Consider the following 15,970-nt stretch of genomic DNA (forward strand, 5'->3'; position numbering starts at 1 on the left):
ATTCCTCCGTTCCTTTGGGCAGACCCAACCGTTGGCCACCCACAGACCTCATTCCCAAAGGACCAATCAGTTTAAAAGTCACACTGTTCTGCCAATCACATTGTGTCTAGGGGTTGTTGCTCTATTCTACCTCTGAAATCTGTATAAAAACTGGCCAGCAATGGGTTGCCCAGGTTTACCACCTCTTCTTTGGGGGCAAGATGACCCCAGTATGCTGGAACAATAAATTCCTCTTGCTTTTGCATTGATCCCCGGCTCCGAGTGGCCCACTCAGGAGGTCCCCAGTAGCTAAGGCTTGTCAGAGTCTTAGACCTGTGAATGGACAGCAGGCCAGTAGGCCAGCAGGCCAGCAACCAGAATGAAGGTTTGACTATTAACCTGAAGAATTTTAGGAAACCAGTGAGAGATCCCAACTCAAAAATTTTAAACCCCTAGCAATTAACCTAGACATAGTGCAACTTAGAAAACCGTCAACCTTAAGCTAGCACTCCCATCGGCTTCAAAGACTAGCACTTCTCCTGGCTTCAAGGACTAGCGCCCCATCCCCACTCAAAGTAACTGTGTTTGCCTAAGATAACGTGTAACCTTCCGCTGAGCCATGAATTGCCGCTTAATCTCCCCATTCCTTATGACATAGATCACTGCCTAAGTATCACCCCTTTTTCTTTATGTTTTTTTTTCTTTAAAAACCCCCAACTGCAGCGGCACGGGGTCAAACTCCTCTGTCCCTGCATGGGATACTGGTGAGTCCCCGGTGCACTGGAGACCTAAACCTCATGTGTTTGCGTCAAGATCGGTCTCTCATGAATTTCCTGGGACTCTCATGAATTTCCTATCCTGAGACTTGAGTGAGGATTCCCCGGGATTCGGGAGCCTTTCACCAGGAGAGAAGATGCTTATCCAATGTAGTTGTCTCTTTGTGGGCAATCTTCCCCCTGACATCATTAACAAGGAAATAAGGAAACTTTTTGAGAAATATGGAAAACAGATGAAGTTTACATCCACGAGAATAAAAGGCTTTGGCTTTACTTGCTTGGAAACATGAACCCTAGCGGAAACTGTGAAAGTGGAGCTGGACAATATGCTACTTTGTGGAAAGCTGCTGGGAGTGTGCTTTGCCACAATCTGTAACCTTCCTCAGTACGCATCCAATGAACTGCTGGTAAAAGCCTTTTCTGTGTTTGGCCAGGCGGAGAGTCATTGTGGATCACCAAAGAAAGCCTTCAGGGAAAGGCATCTGGACAGATGAAATAAAGACTCCTTGCTAACCCCATTTCCCCAGCCTGTGTCTATGGAGCCTATGAACCAGTTAGATGGTGAAGAGGGACTTCCAGAGAAGCTGGCTATAAAAACAAAACAAAAAACCAACCAACCAACCAACCAACAAACAAAACCCCAGCAATTTCACAAGGAGTGAAAAGAGCCACCCAGCTCTGTACAGCCTGGGTCCTTTTGTTTGAGTATGCCTTGAGCTGGGAAGCACTCATTGAAATGGAGAGGAGCAGGATCAAGTGGCCCTGAAACTGTTATCAAGGAGGCTCAAGGGAAGCTGGAAGCAGAGATGGTTGCAGCCCAGAGCACCAGGTTATGCTAATGAGTCAGGATTTGATTAGTAGTCAAGAGCTTCCAGAGAAGGGAGGAGCTGCATAACAAAGAGGTTCAGAAAGGAAAACAGCTAGACCTCAGGCAGGAAGAGGAACTCAGGCACCCAGGCACCTTGAAGGCTGCAGGAACTAGAAGAAATGATGTTAAGAACAGCAGGAAAGATTCCAGGGAACCTTCCCTAGTGCAAGAGAACAAGAGATATGGATGGGCCAAATGGCTATGGGAGGTGCTATTGTTAAAACTGAACAGTCTTAACTTACCGGGGACCCCTGAGTGAACCGGGCAAAGATGGAATAGATGCAAAATGCATGAGGAACTTTATTAAAAATACTAGCATACTAGGGTCACTCTGTATATGAAGAGTGAGTGACCCCCACCATCAGCGCCGAGGACTTTTTATATAGACTCCAGAGCAGACTTCATTAGGCGCAATGTGATTGGCAGAATGGTAATATCTTTAAACAAATTGGTCTACTAGGTAAATGGCCAATGGTTAGTCCTGGCAGTCCTTTGGAATGCGTCCTCACCCCTAGGTTGGTCTCTCCCTCCCCATTGTGGGCTGAGGAATGAAACCCAGCCCCTGACCCTTTTTCAGGTTCCTGAGTTAACTCTTTCACTATGGGCATAAACAATACAAGAGTCATGGCCCCTGCTCCTGTGTCACCTGGTACACCCCGGCTCCTCCAGGACCTGCAGCTAAGATGCCAGATGCAATGTTGGGATTGACCCTACCACTAACTGAATGTTTCTGCCACCTTGCTACAAAGAAAATTGGAGTAATTGTTGACACTCCTCCTATATTCAGTTCCTGGAGCTGGAAGTATTGTCCAGCTCCAGGAACTGAATTCACTCCAGATGAACACCATGACATTAAATAAAGTTGCAACCCTCAAAAGAAGGGCCCCTTTTGGACTAGCCAGAATTCTACCCTGGAAAAGTGTTAAGGGTTCTTCCCAATAGATAGGTCTTCCCTGCTTGCATTACTCTAGGGAGTACACTTAAAGGCAAAGGACAAGGGCGGGATGGTATTTAAATCAAAGTCTGTGGTATAGTGCGTTATCAAGTCTGTCTGGTGCATTCCTGAAGGATATTGATTGTTGAGGGCCTGGGGCACCATAGGAAAATGGGCTCCAGATAATTTTGATCCTATCTATCTATCTATCTATCTATCTATCTATCTATCTATCTATTTATCTCCCTCTCCCTCTCTCCCTCTCCCTCTCTCCCTCTCCCTCTCCCCCTCTCTCTCCTATGTTAATTACTTTTTCATCTTTATTCCCTTCAACCCCAGAGACATATATACCACAAAACTAAACATCCTCCAATGACCTAGCCCCATTCCTCCATTCACTTCCTAGTGAGAATTCAGACAAATGTCCACAGGTTACACACACACACACACACACACACACACACACACATATGTATATTATCTTGCCTATCTTAGGTAGTTACACTGTGCATTTTTTTATTGGTGTACTATGGTTTGTTTCTGATACCTTCAATTTGAGATTTTTCTGAGAGATGGAGCCGTAATGCAGTATCACCTTATTAAAATACACGTGAAGCCAAAACAACAACAAAAACAATAACCAAATAATAATAATATAAAGATTTAAACTGTAGCAACGTTGTCTGGAACAAAGATTCTGAAGAGGGATACTTGGTCTCTCCTTTTGGCTATCAAACTATTGAAACTAGGGGCCATAAGAATTAGCATTTCCCCAGAAACCCCATGCTGAGGGAATAAATAGAGCTTTTAGAGCTTGGTGACACACAGGGGAGGAACTATCTCCTGAGGAGAGGTTTCACACTGTGGGGACCACATGTCAGACCTGCTTGCAGGAAGACTGGAATTGATGATGGACAGGAAGTGATGATGGACAGACAGACACCTACCCTAGGATTGCTCAGTTTACCTAGCACTTTCCCTCTGTTTAAACTTTCAGTCAGCATCTTGAGGATGGACTTGATGGTTGCTGGACCTCTGCATTTCTTCCTAGCCCAAGGATGGCCACATTTTCTGCTTTGCTGTCACTTTTTATTGGCTATTCAGGGTCAGTGACTCAGTCTGTCTTGTTAAGGTTATCATGACCCAGGCTTGTGCTCAAAACCACTCCAATAATAAGTCCAATGAACCAGAATTGAATTCCCTTCAAAATAACACAAGAGGATGGCCACTTAGGTTTGCTGGTATATCCAAACCCACACTAGCCTTGTCAAAACAGCCTTCATTTCCTCTAACAGACCTAATACCCTACACAGAGACAAAAGCCCGGGGTATTTTGATGTTTCTCTTTTATAGTCTACTCGTGTTAAGGGTACAAGGTCCTTGTATTCATTGAGAAGCACTAAGAAAACCAGGAATGTTAAACTCACTCGGGTGGAGAGGAAACAAAATATGGGCACTCTATTCAGAAAGCTGAGAGTAGAGATTGTTAATGACCTAGTAACCTTTTTGCTATCTGTAGGGTCAGACCTCACCCTAATTCTCCAGAATGATTATGCCAGACTCTCTGCTCCCCAGACAGGGATCCTTAGCACCCAGTTACTAGAACCCAACCTCAGGGGAGAGGTCACATGTATGCTATGGCCTGCTGTCCTCAATGGTATCTCACTCAGAGGCCACTTTAGAGTCTAGGCTATTTAGCTATAGAACTCATCATCATAATCACACGGACTTTGTAAAGGAGTTTCTAAGCAGTCACATCTTAAACTTTATTATGCACCTGGATTTAGAATGTTTAGTGCATAGAAACTGTCTTAGTTTGGGTCTTACTGCTATGAAGAGACATCAAGACCAAGACATCCCTTATAAGGACAACATTTAACTGGAGCTGGCTTTCAGGTTCAGAGGATCATCAAGGTGGGGGCATGGCAGCATCTAGGCAGGCATGGTATAGGAGATGCTGAGAGTAATAACTCTTCATCTGAAGGCCACTAGGAGAGGACTGACTCTTCTGCACTGAGCAGAGCGTCAAAGCCCATCCCCACAGTGGCCCACTTCCCCCAATAAGGCCACACCTCCAAATATTCCCTGGGTCAAGCATATTCAAACCACCATAAAACCCTTTGCCAAATTCTATCATGTTTAAAAATGCCTACTCCAGGCTCCCTGGCATTGAGAGTCTCTAGAAGTATTGACCCAGGTTGACAAAGTCAATCTGAATTAACTTTTCCATCTCACCTCTTCACAGCTTGCTTCTCTGTATCCTCATTATGGGCACAAGATGGTCACTGGCAAAGAACTTGCAGTAATTTTTATGGGAGAAATTAACAACAAATATCCAAAAAAGCTAGCAATGTCAGTTTATAAAATAACTAATTTGATTCTCCCTCTTATAATAACAAGAATTCCAATTTCTGGAGCCCCTAGTGCATTTTACACTGATGCAATAAGTTAGGAAAGGCAAGGTATAAATCAAAAGATAAAAGTAAGGTGGTTGAAAGCTCTCATAATTCAGTTCAGAAATCAGAGTTATATGTAATACAGTGTTATTAGATTTTCAAGACTCTCTTAATATAGTAATTGATTCTCAGTAGACAGAAAGAGTTGCTTTGCATATAGAAACTGCTGAACTAATTCACAATGATTCCAAATTGATTTTGCTGTTTATTCAACTGCAACAAGTGACCAGAAATAAAAAAATTCATCCATTATATATAATACATCTCAGAACCCATATGTCTCTACCAGGCCCTCTAGTACAAGGTAATAAGGAAATTGATAAGCTATTGACAGAAAATGTGCTGGAAGCCTCAGAGTTTTATAAAAAATCACCATGTTCATAGCAAAGACTTAAAGAATTCTCTACTACTTGGCAACAAGTCAAAGAAATGATAAGGAAATGTCCTATTTATTCTGTATATAACCAAGCTCCATTGCCTATAGGAAGTAACCCTAAAGGTACTCAAAGAAATGAAATTTGGCAAATAAATGTGTTTCATTTTATAGAGTTTGATAAACTGAAACATGTACACCATACTATAGACACATATTCAGGATTTCAATGGGCAACTGCTTTGAGTTCTGAAAGTGCTGATCTGTTATTACTTATTTATTAGAAGTTATGGCAAGTTTGGGTATACCTAGACAAATTAAGACTGACAATGCTCCGGCATATGTTGCTAGTAAAATAAATAATGTCTACATATTATAATACAAAGCATATTACAGGTATACCACATAATCCTACAGGACAAGCAGTCATTGAAAGAGCCGATTGCACTTTAAGAGAGGTGCTTAATAAACAGAGGTATCAAAGACTCCCAGAGATAAATTATATAATGCTTTATTTACTTTAAATTTCTTTTTTCTAGTTAACCAAACAGATTTATATATCAATAAATTCTCAATACACAAGATTCCAATACAATAATTTCAGAACCAATTGATAATGATAAAAGCTGCCCACCTAGATTAGACAAATTATCCCAATACCTTTATGATATCATAACAACCTGTGGCTGGTCATAGCCACACTGATTCACGTCCGCCACCATCTTCCTTTCTCCAACTTTAAATTTCTTATAAGCTAATGAACAAAAACCAAAGGCCTCTGAGAGACATTGGATTGTAGAAAAAACTGGGGAATTATATCAGCCTCCTTACCTCAAAGATATATTAGCCTCAAATGAAGAGCAGGAAATGTGCTACATTGAAGAATGGATTTTGTATATGTTCATACAGGAAAAGAAAATTATAGATTCCATACAAACTGATAAAAATCAGATTTGATAGAGGAAGACCCCCCCCCCTTGAAGATCTTGACTTCAGACAGGAAGAAAGAAATTAAGAAGACCAAATAGGACAGGTAACATGATTTGCTGATTGATCCCTCTACCTGGGAAACTAGCTGAGACATAAAAATGTCTCTAGCCAGAACTTCAGCTATACATAGCCAATGGATTGTATTGGCTACAGAGTCCCCAAGATTCACCGGGCCATCTTTTCATATGTCATGAATGGAAATGTATATTGCAGTTTGATTATATGATCAAACTAACTTCTAAGGAAAGATAATTGTCTTTCACTTGCTCAAAAAAAAAAAAAGAGCAGAAAATCACCCTTATTGATCTGTGAACCTTGCATGTTTCATACAAATGTCTTTCTAGACCTATGTATTGCTTGTAAGGTTTGTATATTTCAGAATGCATGACCAGAAGGGCAGCCTTGACAGGATTCACCCTCAAGGATGCTGAGATGCTGAGACCTGCTGTTCCAGCTCCCTGATCCATCCAGCCTCAAACTGATGCTGTTCCAGAGACTAGCTTCTAAAACAGCTTCAGAAAGGGCTGCTAATCCCAGATGACCTTGTTTCATCCAGTCTTTCACATTGTTCTAATCAGAACCTCAGTCAAGTCCTGAATTTCTCCACTTAAGACATCAGTTACTCAACATAGAGAAGCTGGACAACAAATGATGCCAGCTAGCTTTCTTTTGGCTTAACCATTTTTCCAGTTTTCTCTTGGGCCCCCAAACAGGAATTCTTTTCACCAATTCAGCAAGAAGCAATTATAAGAAGTGTCATCCCAATCACTTAAGTTGGGGTGGAGAGTTTTGGTTATTTTATGAATTATAGATATATTGTCATTTTAAGGGATGATTACAAAAAATTATGATCTTAGACAGGGAGGAAATTAAATAGGGAGCTTAAACTCAGAGATTTCTATCTTTCTTTCTCTTTTCATTATCCTTCTTTCTTTCTTATATAAAGTTAAGGGGTTTGAGAAGAAAAAGGGAGCATATAGAAATATTATAAGAAATTAGACAAATAGAGCTAGATTATTGAATCTATTCCTAAATAGATGCTTACATTGATAATCTTACATTGATAGAGATCTTTATATTTTGATGCAAATTTGAGGTTATATTTTGTTACATTACCATAGGTTATTATATATTGATACAAATTTAAGGTTAATTTTGATACACATAATGTATGCATTTTCAATTTTTCTATGAGATATTGTACTTACATAACTCTTAAAGATCAATATAACGTTCTAGTCCTTTTAAAAACTGCTATTATAAACAATTGAGGATGATAAAAATACAAGTTATAAACTATTAGGGATGGTTAAGAAATAAACATAATAGTCAGTCAAAACTCATGATCATGTTAGATACTAATTTAATTAATTACAATGAAATGTTTTCAAGGTCATTCAGATAGTTAATAGCTAAGAATAAAACCAATGTTTAGTTGGTTTTCAAAAACCTCAGACATACACGAATATGGCATTTAAAATTACTTCATTATTAAAAGGTCTTTTGACTATGAGACAGGTCTGCTCCTGACAGTACCCCATTCCACTTCAAAGAAGATGATGAGCATCATTAATAACCTCCATATGGAGTCCCCGCCCCCCAGATGTGGCAAGCTAGCCACCGGGCACAGAAAATGCCCATGCTTCAACTATAGACAAATCTGTTAGAAAGGACAAATGGATGAGGAGCTAAGCTCTGCCAAGACAGGGTAGGAAATTCCTTTATATTTCCTGCTTCACAGAAGGTCTGTCAGATATACTGGGCCAGAAGGCTGAAGGTAGATGCTCCAATGTTATAGAGAATATTGAGGACTATTCAGGTGATCAGCTGTCTCTGTCATTTCTATAATTTTTGGAAGCTATGTCCCTGTGCTTCCTGTACACTCAGGTAATATTTATTTTCTTCTCATGTTTCTGATGGGCCTGAAAACTAGATAGTTATAGTCTTACTATAAGCTTAAGTTATTTAAGATTTAAGAAGATGTTCTAGGTCTAAGAAGATATTTTTAGTATGGCAATAAAAGTTAGGATGGAAATGGATTTGGATACAAAACTCTGAACTCACCAGATAGGATAAATAATAAATTCTTTTTCCTAAATTGCCAAATACAAATTGGACATTTGAATATAACTCATACCTAATATTTTTCATGATTGTTTCATAATTGTTTCTGATCTATGTTGTTTATTATTATGTAGAGAAAGAACTTTTTTATTTAGACAAGGGTGGGATTGTTGAGACTTGGTCTGATGCTATGAATTGTAATGCTAAATATTGGCCCTGGTTGCCCTCAGGGATGAGGAGATTCTCAAGTAGACCCAAGTAATACTATGTAACCTTGCCTCTCAAGTTATCTCAGACTGGTGAATAAAGATGCCTATATCCTATAGCTGGGCAAAAGAGAGATAGGCAGAGTTTTAGCTCCCAGGCTTAGGGTCTGAAGCAGAGATCACGAGGAGAGGAGAAGAGAAGATGGAGAGAGAAGATGCTATTGGATAAGTAAATCATGAAGATATTGCCATGAGGGCTGGATAATTGGAGTTAAGAGCAGCCCAGATGGAACAAGGCAAATTATAACCCAGGGTTATTAATAGGGAACTAGACATAATGGCGTATAGGGTAGATATCGGCCCAGCTTTAGTGCTGTCTAAGGCTTATTATAGATATAAAGGCTGTGTGTCTTTTATCTGAGAACTAAATGATCTAGAACAAGACAGAAACCCCTGACTGAAATTAAATATTTACTACATGACACCCATACTCTCTACCCACTCCCATTTATTTTGCATGCAGGAGAACCTTGTAGAATTTCTTACAACCAAGCTTTTCCTAATCTTTCCAACCATAGGTCCTATTTTTTCTTCTGTCTTTGGGCTAAAAATCATGATCCTGTGATTTTATGTTTTATCTTCTTCCTTTCCTCCTATGACCATTAACTTCCTGGAGTAGCATTTTAAAATGCCCTTATGTGTAAAGACTTTTAATTAATTATAGCAAACTCTCCAGTGATGTCTTAACTCCAGTTTGGTTGATATTCATCTGTTCTGTATTTTCTACCATCAGGCCCACATGACCATAACCTCTAAACCCTGAATCTCCATTTCCATATTCAACTGGTGAACTGCCCTTAGCTTTCCCATATGTTCAACCACATTTGTACCATTTCCCCACAAATATTGAACCCACTTGTGACTGTTGCAGGATCACTAATATTGGAATCAAGAATTCTTTTCTTTTAAATTTTCTATCAGTTAAAATAGTTTTTAAATTAAAATGCATTTTTATCATATTCTTGCCCTCCTCCCAAGTCTTTCCAGATTCTTTCTCAATCCCTATCTACAACTTCAAGTTCTTTCTTAAAAACAAACAAAAACCAGTATAACAATAAAACCCACCAAAAACTAAAAAGACATCCCCACCGAAAAATACTCAGTCAAACTGTAACTAAATAAACACACACACACACACACACACACACACACACACACACACAAACTGGTCATCTACTACCTTGCATAAGGCCTGCCCTGAAATGGTGCTTTGGGAAACCTGTGCATCAAATCCTACACTCTCCTGACCCTGCACGGAGCCAGAGCAGTTAGTATTCCCTTCTCCTGGTGACCCCTCCATGGGGGCAAATGCCAGCCTTGGGAACAAATGAAAAGCAGCATACCCTAGCCTCCACATCACTGAAACTCACTCTCCCTTTTGATTAACAACCAACATTCTTCGGTGCAGATGGCTCCTGCCCTTGAAGGAAGCAGAAGCCAATATCCTTGAAATAAAAGCCCACTCTCGGACTATGGAAAAGAGACAATTAAGTGTTCCCAGACAGCTGGGACCAGTGTGAAAAACACACCAGCTCCTGAGAGCACAGGTTACTTTTCCCAGGTCAGCAAGGTCCCTTTCCAGCTGCACGGCTCTGTCTGCTGTCTGATAACATTCATTATCAGGACTTTCCCTTACCCTCTCATGGAACGACAAGGCTTGGAAACCCCACTTGTGGTTTTTTTCCTTTGTAAACCCCCTTCACTTAGTCATGCGGGTTCACTCTCCTTCCTGTTCTATCAGGCAGTTTGGTGGCCCAAGCTTGAGCTTGAATAAAAACCCTCAAGCAATTACATCAGGTTGTGATTCCTGGTGGTCTCTTTGGGGTTTTTACAATCTGGGCACAACAATATACCAATGTCAGTTTATTGAAAACAAACTAAAAATTTTGAAACTCAATTTTTTTTTATCATTGCATGATTTGGACTTTAACCTTAACCCCTGGTGTCTTAGTTAGGGTTTCCATTGCTGTAAAGTGACACCATGACCAAGGCCACTCTTATAAAGGACAACATTTAGTTGGAGCTGGCTGACACTTTCAGGGGTTCAGTCCATTATCATGGTGGAAAGTATAGCAGCATCTAGGCAGGCATGGTGCAGGCAGAGCTAAGAGTTCTACATCTTGTTCTGACTGGATAGGAGGAGGGCCTCAAAGCCCACTTCCACAGAGATACACTCCCTCCAACAAGGCCACACCTCCTAATACTGCCACTTCCTGGTCCAAGCATATTCAAACCACCACACCTGACTTTTCATAGATTTGTGTAATCTTTACCTTCATTCATTCTTTGAATAGGACTCACAGTGTACCAATTTTCAAACTAACTGCTGATTTGAGTCTTGGGCGGTGGGGTGGAAGTATGATGGCTGCTTCCATGATCTTTATAGTGTAATGAATGAAAAATTCAATAAGAACTGCACAACTAAATATAAAATTGTAAAATGCACCGTCACTAATGAAGGTGCTCAGAGAGAGTCATGAGGGACCCACTTTAGATGGGTCATGAAAGAACTTTCTAAAGAAGTAGCCATTAGCAGGTGTTGGTGGCGCACGCCTGTAATCCCAGCACTCCAGGAGGCAGAGGCAGGCGGATTTCTGAGTTCGAGGCCAGCCTGGTCTACAGAGTGAGTTCCAGGACAGCCAGGGCTACACAGAGAAACCCTGTCTCGAAAAAACCAAACCCAAAAAACAAAAAACAAACAAACAAAAAAACAAACAAACAAAAAAGAAGTGGCCATTGACCTAATGTGTGAGAGAACGGGTAAGAATTGATAGAAAGGAAAATGTCTACAAAATTAGAGAAAAAGGGATCTGTGTAGGACCTACAAGAAGAAATTTCTGGAAGTACTCCAGGTCATGCATACTCAGGGTGACAGGGTAAGGACCCTGAAAAAAGGTTAAGGGTTAGATAGGAACTTGGCAATGCATAGTAGGGCGTTTGGAATTCATTCTAGATTCAATAGAAAGCTATTAGGAATTTTAAGGAGCAGTAAATATAATACACATTTTTAGAAAACGCTCTTGCTCTGTACGGTGGGCTAGAAAGGCAGAAAAGGTTAAGGAGTCACGGGAAAGACAAAAGGGCTTTTACCTCAGAAATGGTTTCCACATCCTGGAGGTTGGGAGCCAAGAACCTCAGTACAACTGACAAAGGCAGTTAAGATTGTTTACACAGAGATAATGTATATTTCTGAGGTATTTCAAACAGTGTTAAGAAACAACAAACGTGCTTGTGTATGGCCAGAATATAAGTGACTTTTGAACTTAACCTTACCAGAACTTCCTCTTATGACTATACCTGAAAGCACCAGGGAGTTTCTTTCACAAAAGGAAGTTCCTTAAGACAGAAAACAAACAAACAGACAAACAAACAAAAAGCCTGTGACCCTCTTATGTGTTTTTACTTAAATTTTAAACTTGGCTTAATATTTGAACCGGGCAAAATATACTCTGAACATTACAACTTCAAAAGCAACAAAATCATACATACAGCTACTAGCTGCTGTTTTGATACTTTCTGCTCCGTAGCCCAACCAGACTTAAAGCATGACCAGTTCTGCTTCATCGATATATAATAAGTCCAGGTCTGTTTCATACCAACTCATCCTGAAATCGTATTCAGTGTTAAAGCCAAGATCCCATCTTTACCTTGAAGGGGGCGGACAGTACACAGGTTCCCCCATCTTGCATTCTTGCTGAGGCCGTTTCTAGGATTAACTGGAATCTCATCTCCTTGATGGAGAATCCCATGGAAAAATTACCCAACTCTGTTCTAGGAAACAAAGGTAAGTACATTCTAGCTAACTTTCTTAGCCTTTATTAAAACTGCCTGTGGGTGTGGAACCTCCTCCAGCTAGCTGCTTATCTTAGCTTCAGTTAAAGCTGCTTGCTTCAAACTGCTTACTCTGCACCTACAGAGTAAGATACCAAGACAGGGTTTCTACATTTAAAATCCCTGTGTTCTGGACACTTAGGGCTACACATAGGTCCCTGACTATTTGGGTGTGGTTCCAGTCAGCTGGAATAAAGACTTTCAATTGGTTATATACTGTGTCTGAGTGGTCATCTCTGGTGAGCTCCTCATAACTGCCTGATGAGAGTGTCATCAAGTGGGGGTGGGGCAACTGCTCGGTCAACATCTGGTTGTATCTCCTGTACTGTTGCCAGCAGGGAAGTAGCAGGGGGCTATACTGGATGTTATCAGTCAGGGTCGATGGTAGCTTAGACTGGAGATGTGGCAGAAAAGATACAAGTAGGAGACAATCAAACATATCTTGGGAATGAAATCAATATTTGCAAATTCATTAAATTCAGAAAGATGGAGAGACAAAAGAAGAAATCAAGAGCCAGTCCCAGGATTAATACTAGATGGTGCTATTATATTATATTCACTAACGTGGGAGGAAGTACGAAGAGAGAGTTGGCAGCTTTGGGCTGGGCATGGCAGACAAAAGAGGTAAAATGGAGAGGGCATGCTACATTGGGAACATTTGATATAGCGGTGAATTAGTTAAACCGCTTTGGCTCTCAGTGCACACTGCACCCACCCAGGAGCCCTCTGGATTCTACAATGAAAGATACACGCCAGCTATTGTTGATATGCCTTGACTAGCTCAATGCTAGGCACTTCTAAACCTCCCAAGGCTAGCACACATTCCCTCCAGTATTCCTGGCTTCTAAGTCTATGTTTTATCTTTGTTGCCCTGTTACCTTCTAGGCAGCCCTCCCACCGCCCATAGGGCGAATTTTCCTTTCCACCTACATTGCTGGATGACTTTTCTTCTGCAGCTCTTTAATCGGGTCCCTCTCCTTCCCTCTCTCTCTTGGTCCCTTGCCCAATCTGAAAGTCCCACCCATCTCCTTGCCAGCTATTGGCTATATGGCAATTCTTTAATATCAATCAAAGGCCGTTAGGGAAAGGGACCCTCAGGTCTGAAAGAGCAGCTTTTGGGAGCCAAAATAAGACAAAGCATTAGAACCAGTTCCCAACAATTTGATACTCTCATGAGGAGATGTCAAGCAGGCAGTTCTGATGATAATCTGACAATTCTGCCCTGCCATAGTCTAATGTGGTATTGTATCTCTATTGTCTTCGTGAGTCCTAGGATTCAATACTTAGAAGATAAAAACCAGGACCACGAAAGCCCAAGTCAAGTTGGCATGTGACAGAGACAGCTGGCCACCCACGAAATGTCTGCTGTCCTCATCCTAAGAAAGTGTTTAGAACAAGTGGCAGCAGCTTCAGACACAGAGCATGGAAACCGTTAATGGGTGCATCTTCTAAAAGAAGATGGTTACCTCTCTTCCTCTTCTGAGTTTATAACAGGCCCTCAGACCTTAGCACAACTGACTCCATGATGGAAGTACCATTCAGGCCATAAAACAACACACAGACAGCACCACCTGCCAAAATGAAAAAAAAAAAAAAAAAAAAAAAAAAAAAGAAGGCCTTAATGCATCAAAGTTCATAGTTCTGGGAAAGTCTCTGAATGTACTAACCTTGCTTTTAACTTCTATAGTTCAACTTCTGGCCTACAGTTCTTGTTAATTGAACTATGTCAACCCAGAATATGTTTGGGTTTTTTTTTTTTTTTTTTTTTTTTTTTTGGTTTGGTTGGTTGTTTGGTTGTTTGGTTGTTTGGTTGTTTGGTTGTTTGGTTGTTTGGTTTTGGTTTTTGTTTTCTGTTTTGTTTTTGCTTTTGTTCTGTGCTTAAAAGCTCAGCCTGAGAAAGGCTTGGAGCTACACTGTGATACCAAACATTCAGTGTCGTCGCCAACTGACAAATAAAGACTTTCTTTTGGCTTAATCTGATGTCTGAGCAGTCTTCTCTAGTGGCCACCCCACAACTTTGATGCCGACAAACACAGGGTCATTGAAAGTCACATGTTGAAAATGATGGAAACACAAAAACAGGACTATAAGTCTTCAAACTTCAAGGGCATATAACCAGTAAGAACCATTCTAGAATCCACACACAGTTGTACACACACAACAAGAAAAGCTTCTTTTGTGTTATACCATTGAAATGCAGAGGATTATTTAGTATGACACCAGTAATTTTACCTAATTAATGTACCTAATATCGACATAATATCTATTTCCATTAGACTTTGGTTGTTATTTAAGCTCATTTGGTATAAGAAATTGTAGTAGAAACTGATTTATGCATTTTGTGGTAAGTCTGGTAGAAAAAGATAGAAAATTTGTTTCCTTAGGATAAATGCCAATAGAGATTGGTGAAAACTGAGAACTAATTTTATGGATGCCAATGGAGGAAAAAAAACACAAAAAGATGAAATCAAAGAACAATAACAAAAGAGATAGGGCAAACTCCCTTGATGAACATAAACACAAAATTTTCAATAAAATCCTTGCAAACTAAGTTCAAGAATAAAAGATCATGCATTGTGAACAAGTTGACTTCATTTCAAAGATGCAGGAGTGGTTCAATATACATAAATCAATACATGTTATACACCAGATGAATAGATCTAGTGATGAATAAAAATCATATGATTATCTCATTAAATAGGCAAAATACCTTTTGAAAAGTCCAACAACCTCTTGTAATAAAACCCCTGTAGAATCTAGGAAAACAGGAAGCATATCTCAACATGATAAAAGTGGTATTAACAAGCTCACAACAAAGCATTTCTACCAGTCAGGAACAAGGCATGGATGTCTACTCTCTCCATTCCTCTTCAATATAGTGTTTGAAGTCTTACCTGGAATAATGTGACAAGAGAAGGAGATTAATGGTATATAAATAGGAAAAGAAGAAATCAAAGTAATATTATTTGCTGATGGTATGATACTATACACAAATGACTCTAAAGATTCTATCAGAATAGTCTTTCAGGTGATATTCAGTTCAGCAATGCATCATGGTACAATATTAACACACCACATGTAGTCATCCTACATACCAACTTTAAGAATACAAGGAAAGAGTCAAGGAAACATCTATTCACAATAATAAAATAAAAGATTGGGATAAATATAACCAAGGAAACAAAACTCATGTACAATGAAATCTTTAAGACACTAAAGAAAGACATTGAAGAAGATGCCAGAAGACAGACAGACCTCCCATGTTCATGAATTGGTAGTACTAATACTGAGAAAATGGCTATCCTGTCACTCAACACAATCTCCACTAAAATTCCAATGCAATTCTTCACAGAAATTGAAAAAGGGGGGTCTCAAAAATCAGAGTACACTAAAACTAGATACAGACACAAAAATAAAATAAATGTGTCAGTCA

General features: G+C 40.0%; 1 pseudogene; it reads left to right on the forward strand.

Moving 5' to 3' along the window:
* The first annotated feature begins 836 nt into the window (after positions 1-836).
* On the forward strand, positions 837-2,078 carry LOC127697755 (non-POU domain-containing octamer-binding protein-like; annotated as a pseudogene).
* The last annotated feature ends 13,892 nt before the right edge of the window (positions 2,079-15,970 follow it).

Source organism: Apodemus sylvaticus, chromosome 12, assembly GCF_947179515.1.
Source record: "Apodemus sylvaticus chromosome 12, mApoSyl1.1, whole genome shotgun sequence".
NCBI classification, from domain to species: Eukaryota; Metazoa; Chordata; class Mammalia; order Rodentia; family Muridae; genus Apodemus; species Apodemus sylvaticus.